General features: G+C 36.6%; 1 pseudogene; it reads right to left on the bottom strand.

Annotated features, from left to right (window-relative positions):
* Positions 1-7716: 7716 nt before the first annotated feature.
* Positions 7717-8124, bottom strand: LOC102840674 (annotated as a pseudogene).
* Positions 8125-8408: the final 284 nt, after the last annotated feature.

Below are 8408 nucleotides of genomic sequence, written 5' to 3' on the forward strand. Positions count from 1 at the left end.
CCACTTTACCAAACATGATGGCCTTCTACAGGGCTTGATACCTCCTGATAGCATGTCTAAAGTGAGAAAAGAAGTTTCACCATCCTGGATTCTAAGGAGCATTCAGGCTGTACTTCTACCAACACAGATTTGTTAGTTCTTCTGGAGGTCCATGGTATGTATATTCAATATTGTTCAACCAACCCCATAATTCAACCGCATCATTTCTTCTATCGTCTTCCTTATTCATTGTCCAATTTTCACATGCATATGTTGTTGTTGTTCAGTGCTGTTGAGATGCTCTGAGTCATAGTGACCCTTAATAAGGTTTCCAAGGAGCTGCTGGTGAACTTGAACCACCAACCCTGAGGTTCAAACTGACATTGTAGTCCAGTGGATTAAACCACAGTGCCACTCCAGGACTCCTTATGCATATGAGGTGATTGAAAAATTTATAACTAACATGTTGGAAGTGAAAGAGGTTGAAAAACTCTAAACTGTTGGAAATTTTGTGGGTTCAAGAGAATTTGAGATGAAAATTAACCAGAATGGAGCATTATTTATAAGGAAATATTACTAAAGAGGGCTGTAGCAAAGGTTAATGTCTTGTCAAGATTATTTGAAATCGGACCTGTCTTTTCTATAGCTATAGCAAAGTACTGAATCTGGTCATGAGGTGACTTAGTTTTACTTACATAAATCCATTATCTAGATATAATATGAATGCTTATTGATGCATGGATGACTTCCTATTGGCTATCTTGTAGTTGTTTTTGTTGTCAAGTCAAAAGAAATATGTCACCTATGGTTTTCTTAGAAATTTTAGAAATATAGCCCAAGAAAGTGATGTTGCTCACTTACAATCTGATAAGATTGATGGTGATGTGTAATGGACATTTTAAAAGCTTCAGTTCTCACAGTTTCTTAGAAACCTTTCCATTTATGAAAAAAAAAATCTATTCTTATTATAGTACTTTATGTACTTGATAGATAAAAGACTAGAGGCCTTATAGAAAATACTAGGTAGATAGATCTTTTTTCTTTTCTTTTTTTCTGGTCTTTCTATTTTTAAAATCGGATCCAAAGTTTACTCCTTATTAAAGTGTTGGAAACTTGTTGCAAGTAATCTATTGTAATCTAGCCATTAATTTAAATAGATAATTGAGCATAAAAGTAAATTTTAAGTAAGTTTTGGACTGACTTTCTGCACTGGTGCACCAATTCCTAGCCTATATTTGCTTTTAATGGATTGTGGTTGTTATTGGTAAGTGCCAATGAGTCGGGTACAACACATAACAACCCTGTTTAGGGTTCCCAAGGAGATCTGGTAGCGCAATGGTTACGAATCGGGCCATGAACCGCAAGGTCAGCAGTTCGAAACTACCAGCTGTTCTGCGGGAGAAAGATGAGGCTTTCTGCTCCTGTAAAGATTCACAGCCTCGGAAACCCAGTACAGGGTCACTATGAGTCGGAACCGACTCCACGGCACATAACAACAACAACAACATAGGGTTCCCAGGGAGTTACTATTGAGTTTGAACCACCAACCCATAACAACCCTGTATAGAGTTCCCAGGAAGTGACTACTGAGTTTGAACCACCAGCCCAGTAGCTCAAACCGGCTTTGCAGTCCCGTGCATTATCCTTCAATGCGACACAGGGCTCCTACCTCTTCTAAAACTTTCAGAACAAGTTAATTTACTCAGAATATTTAGAAGAAATGGTACTAGTTAGGACTGCTCCCCAATTTAGTTTAGTATTTCTTATACTTTATTTTCTTAATGTATGAAGTTTTGTAAAATAACATATAACTGAATATCTATATAACTATCTGTATAACTAAAGATCTATATATCTAAATAACTATATAACTATCTTTTGAATTAGGATAACTATTATTTGGGTTTAGATAGGACATTCTGGATTAAAGAAGCCATTCTTTTAAGTCCTCAATATCCCAAGTAATTCACCATGGGTTGGTGTAGAGGTTAGGGGAATAAACAATTTGAGTTCCTGTTTTCATATCTCAGTTTCAAGTAAAGAATCTTTGCCTTTAACAATTTTATATATTTCTCTTCCTAATAAAGTAGAATTTACACAAAGGATTTAATGACAAAATTAAAGTAACAACAACTCTATTCCAAGGCTTATGGTAGGGTTGTTGTTGTTCTTGTTAAGTGCCTTGAGTAGACTCCGACTCATAGCAACATGTCTGTATAGGGTTTCCAAGGAGCGGCTGATGAGTTTGAACTGCCAAATCTATGGTTCACACTAACCTTGCAGTTTAGTGCTTTAGCCCACAGTGCCACACCAGGACTCTGTTCTGGCTCATAGTAATGCTGTATGGGATTTCCAAGGAACTGCTGGTGAGCTTGAATGCCAACCTTGTGGTTCAAACTGACCTTGCAATCCAGTGCATTAACCTACAGCTTCACACTAGGATTCCTATATTCAAGTTTGTAGCCTTAATTGTAGCAGGTGAAAGTTTTTGTGTGTGAAGTACTCTTGAATTAGGAGCTCTTTTGGAGATTAATCATTAACATTTTTTCTCCATACTCCTTTGTATTTTCCCATTGCTCCATAATATAAAAGTTTGTTATTTTTAAATAAAAAAAAATGAATCTCTCTCAACTAGGGTGGCATAACACCATTTCTCCATCATAAGAAATAACTTGCAAGAGAAATACAATCTTCTTAGTTGTCCATTTTTTCTACTTGCTACTATATTGACATAATACTGACTTCTTTGTACCTAGCTGCGCTTCTTTATTGTGGCCAAACAGATTATTCATCTTTTTTACAGATTTCTTTATTGTTAGTGTTGTTTGTTGTCTTGAGTCGATTTTGACTCATGGTGACCCCATCTATGCAGAGCAGAAATACTCTATAGGGTTTCCCAGGCTGTGTAGCATATAGACATGTCTTTTGAGAAAACTCTTGGTGGGTTTGAACTACCAACCTTTGTGCTAATAGTAGAATATTTAACCAGTTATTCCACTCAGGGATGTCTTTCATATTCAAGAAAAGACCAGTTTTCACCTGTTTCATCACTGTCACATTCATACAAGCCAGTGTCTCTCTTACCTGTATGATTGCAATAATTTCCTAACTCCCTCCTTCTGTCCTTTGATCTCCACAATCTAGTCTTAGCAGATCAACTATAATAACCCTTTTAAAACAGAAATCATGTATCATCTGCCAGTACTCAGTCCCTCCCATTGCTTCCCTTCTCAATTGAAATAGCATAAAAATTTAAATCCATTCTTCCCATCTACCTCCTATATTCCTATTCTTCTAGCAAGTTACCTTTCTAGTGAAAATGTTCCCACTGTTGTACTTCTGCAAATGCTGTCTGCTGCCTGTAATCCTTTTCCCTTGGAAATCCATTGTTGTTGTTGTTGTTATGTGCTGTGGAGTCGGTTCCGACTCATAGCGACCCTGTACAGGGTTTCCGAGGCTGTAAATCTTTACGGGAGCGGAAAGCCTCATCTTTCTCCCGCAGAACAGCTGGTAGTTTTGAACTACTGACCTTGTGGCTCACAGCCCGATTCGTAACCACCACGTTACCACAGCTCCTTTGGAAATCCATAGGACTTTCATATTTGTTTAAATACCAATTTCACAGTGAGGCCTTTTCTAATGACACAGTTTAAAATTGAAACTCTCATTCCTGTATCCTTTATAACATTCTCTTACTTCATTTCACTATATAATAAGTATCAATTTCTTACATACTGTATCAATGTTTTTATTGTTTGTATCCCACATTAGTAATATCTACAAATAATTCTCATATCTTGTTATGATGTGAGGAAGGTATTTTACTTCTCAGAGAGTCTTCCCAAAAACCTATAACCGTAGCCTAAATTTAAGAAACAAACAACTCAAATTTGCAGGATATTCTGCAAAATACATAAGCTGTATTCAAAACTATCAGGGTCATAAAAAGAACAAACTAAGAAATTGTCACAGTACAGAGAGGATTAAAGATATATGGTGAGTAAATATAGTGTTATATTGGATTAGATATGGACTAAAAACAAAAGCAACTTTCATGTATAACCTATTGAAATTCAGTTTAGTTAAAAGTAATTTATAAATTTCAATTTCTCAGTTGCTTCAGATGTACCTTGGTAATGTAAGATATTGTGATAGGGGAAACTGAGTGATAGTGTAAGTGGAAACTATTCAAATTTTAGGAAAATTTAAAACTATGCTAAAAAAAAGTTTACTAAAATATATTTTCCTTGTTGTTATAAATTGAATTGTATATCTAAAAACATACGTATTGGATTCTTAATCCCTCTCCCTGTGGATGTAATCTTATTTGGAAATTTTTTCCTTTGTTATGTTAATGACCTGTATCAGTGTGGGTGGGTGGCCCACATGTAATCATTTTTTAAAAAGTTTTTATTGTGAATTGAGTGATTAATATACATGGGGGAACATCAGTTTTACACTCATCATTTCATTGCAATGTACACCTAATCATTCTTGAGATATAAAAAGAACAAATTAGACACAGACAAACAGATAAAGATCAATGTCATATGAAGATCACCAAGGAACCAAGGAATAGAAAATGAAAGAGAGAATGAACTTTCCCCAGAATCAAGGAAGAGAGAATCCATTCCTTACATTCAGTGTCCTAGTCCGCTAAACTGTGAGAAAATAAACTTTTCGCTGAAGCCATTCATCTGTGCTATTTTTGTTACAGCAACACCAAGATACTAAAACCGTTGTCTACGGAGGATGTCAATTTACAAGAACATGAAGGCAGGGAAGGACAGAAATTACCAAGAGATATCAAGATTAGAAGAAAATTTCTCAGAAAATTTGATAAGTTTTTTCCATTATGGAGTAGTAAATTAGTTGAAAGACTGCTCTGCCTTTTCAGATCTACTAGATTTCATCTTTTTTAGCATATATTCATTAGTATTTCTTCCTGGAGGAAAAAACTTGCCTTCTGCAACCATATATTAAACAGAAAATAAAAGAGCCTGCTTCCCCACAAAAAACAAATCGTAACAAGCTGTAGAATGCTGTTTTGAAATGTGAGCTAGCTTCTTTCCATATGTTTAAACTCATAGCCTTTGATTGTTATTATTTGGATATTTCAGGAATTATTTCAGAAAATTAGGCATGAATACGCAAGATAATTGTTTTAATTATCACTTCACTTTTGTTTCTGTACATATATTGTTTTTGTTTTTACTCTGTTACCTTGAATACCATAATTATTATGCAAACCTTTAGACAAAATTGGAATCTTTATATGCTCTAATCCATTTCTAAACTCTTAACAGCCCATGGTGTGAGGGGGAGGCATGTTATGATGATGTGGAGAATATTATAATTTGACATCAGGAAGGAAATTGCTTGATTAATTTAATTTTTGCCTTTCAGCCTTTGCTGTTTTAGCTTATTAAATATATTGATAATGCACAATTTTTATTTGCCTAGCCCTGTTAGCATAGTGGTTTATGAGCTGGGCAGCAGTTTGAATCTACCAGCTGCTCCATGGAAGAAAGACAAAGCTTTCTGGTCCCATAAAGATTTACAGCCTTAAAAACCTATGCAGAGTTGCTATGAGTCAGAACCAACTTGGTGGCATACAACCACCACCACCACCAGACTAGTATAACCCCAAATATGCATATAGTTGTTAGGGACCTTCAAGTGAATTCCTACTCATAGCTTCCTTATGCACAACAGAATGAAACACTGTCAGCTCCTACGCCATTCTTACAATCCTTAAGCTTGAGCCCACTGCTGCTACCACTATGCAAATCCATCTCATTGGGGGTCTTCACCTTTTTTGCTGATCTTCCAGTTTACCTAGCATGGTATCCTCCAGAGACTGATACCTCCTGATAATTATGTCCGAAGTATGAGAAACAAGTCTTGTCATCCTGGCTTCCAAGGAACATTCTCATTACTTTTTCCAATACAGATTTATTTGATCTTCTGGCACCTTTAATATTCTTTTTAAACACCTAACTTAAGTGCATCAGTTCTTCTATGGTACTTATTCACTGTCCAACTTTCACATGCACATGAAAATACCATAGCGTGGTCAGGTGCACTTTAGTCCCACAACTGCAATCTTTGCTCTCTAACACTTTAAGTAGGTCTGTGCAACACATTTGCCTAATATGTCATTTGATTTCTTGACTGCTGCTTCCTTGAGTGCTGATTGTGGATTGAAGCAAAATAAAGTCTTTGACAACTTCAATCTTTTCTCCATTTATCATGATGTTATTTATTCATCCTGTAGTGAGGAAATTTGTTTCCTTTACATTGAGATGCAACCGATACCAAAGGTTGGCCCAGGATCGGGTAGTGTTTCGTTCTGCTGTGCATAAGGTTGCATGAGTTGGTACCAACTCGATGACACCTAACAACAACAACAATCATTTTTGCAGAATTGTCTTTTTCTTCAGTTCTATTAGAGCTTGACTGTTGTATTTTGAGACTTTCTCATTGGGAGCACAGATATTTATTATGATTATGTCTTATTGTTCAATTGATCCTTTAATCATGAGATGATGCCTTCTTTTTCTCTTATGCTGCTTTTTGTCTTACAGTCAATTTTATGAGAAATTAACATTGCTACTCCTGCTCATTTTTTATTGCTACTAGCTTGATATATTTTCCATCATTTGATTTTTAACCTATTTTTGTCTGTGTGTTTCTTGTAGTCAGCCTATTGAAGGATCCTGTTTTCTTATCCATTATGCTTATCCATTACACTCTGTTTTATGACTGGTGCAATTAATTCATTGATGTTCCATGTAATTATTGATACGTATGAAGAGATTGCAGTCATTTTGCTGTCTGTTTCTTGTGGTGCTGCTTGTTTCTTTGTTCCATATTATTTTCTTTGCCATTTTTCTTTGTTTTCTTGTGTATTTCTTCATTGCTGTAGTTTTAATGTTTTACTGAATATTTATGGTTTTCCTTTTTTTGGTTTGATGTGAAGATGTATTCATTTTCTTTGAGGTTACTCTGTGATTTATTAGTTTGCCCCCCCCCCCCCAGTTTAAAACAATTTGCTTTATCTTAAAGTCTACTTGACTTCCTTGCCACTTGGAAGTTCCATAACCACATTTTCTCTCTTTTTCGTTTATAGTTGTCTTCATTATAAATTGGCATCTCTGTTTCCCCATTTTCAGACTTGTAGATTTGTTTTACTTTGTTGTTGTTGTTAAGTGCCGTCGAGTTGATTCCGACCCATAGAGACCCTGTATAGGGTTTCCAAGGATCAGCTGGTGAGCTTGAACCGCCGACCTTGCAGTTCAAACGCCTTTGCAGTCTGGAGCATTTTTTAACCCACAGAGCCACTCCAGGATACTTCTATATTTAGATTAAATTTTGGGTATTGTTGTCATGTATGTTGATCTCAGGTTGTTGTCTGCTGTTGTTGGTTCTCAGTGGAAACAACTCCCTTTTTAAAAAGTATTTTTTTGTTAAGTTGTTCTGGTTATTACAAATCCCTTTAATTTTTGTTTATCTAGAAATGTTCTAATAGCGCCATCATATTTGAGGGACAGCTATATGGGCGTATGATTCTTGGTTAAGCAATTATTTTATTTTAAAATTTGTGTATGTGTGTCTTCCCATTGCCTTCTTTGTTTTTTTGGGTCAGTGAAAGTGAAACTTTATTGAGGGCCCACAGCCATGGGGCTCAGAGGAACACCACTATCCAGAGCCAGGGGAGCCAGCAGAGAGGGGTCCTTATTTGACCTTCTTCTTGGGACACAGGTTGTTGGTGTAGCCACACTTCTTCTTACAGCAGTTCATAGCACTGAGGTGGAGGCGAGCGTAACAACACCTGTGGCAGATCATCTCATCACAGTTGTACTTCTGGGTGAGCTGGCGCAGGGAAGGTTCGATGATGCCACCACGCAGACGCAGAACCAGGGGCAGGGTGGACTCTTTCTGGATGTTGTAGTCTGAGAGAATGCGGACATCCTCCAGCTGTTTACTCGCAAAAATCAGACGCTGCTGGTCAGTGGGGATACCCTCCTTGTCTTGGATTTTGGCTTTGACATTCTGGATGGTGTCACTAGGCTCCACCTCAAGGGTAATGGGCTTGCCCGTCAGGGTCTTCACAAAGATCTGCATCTCTGCGTCTGCCATTTGACCGCCTTACTGAGAGAAAGCCCCATTGCCTTCTTGTATGCATGGTTCCTGCTGAAAAATTAGAGCTTAAACAATGGTTCTCCTTTATAGATAACTTTTCATGTTTTCTATATTGCTCTCATGATTTTTTTCTTTGTCTTTGATTTTGGAGAGTTTGGTTATGACATGTCTTGGTGATTTTCTTTTGGGGTCTATCCTGTTTGTGGTTTGTTCAGCTTTTTGAATATTTATCTTCTTGTCTTTCATTATGGTCTTGATGTTTTCTTTCAATAGTTCTTTGGCTA

The sequence above is a fragment of the Chrysochloris asiatica genome, unplaced genomic scaffold (genome assembly GCF_000296735.1).
Source record: "Chrysochloris asiatica unplaced genomic scaffold, ChrAsi1.0 scaffold00031, whole genome shotgun sequence".
Classification (NCBI taxonomy): domain Eukaryota; kingdom Metazoa; phylum Chordata; class Mammalia; order Afrosoricida; family Chrysochloridae; genus Chrysochloris; species Chrysochloris asiatica.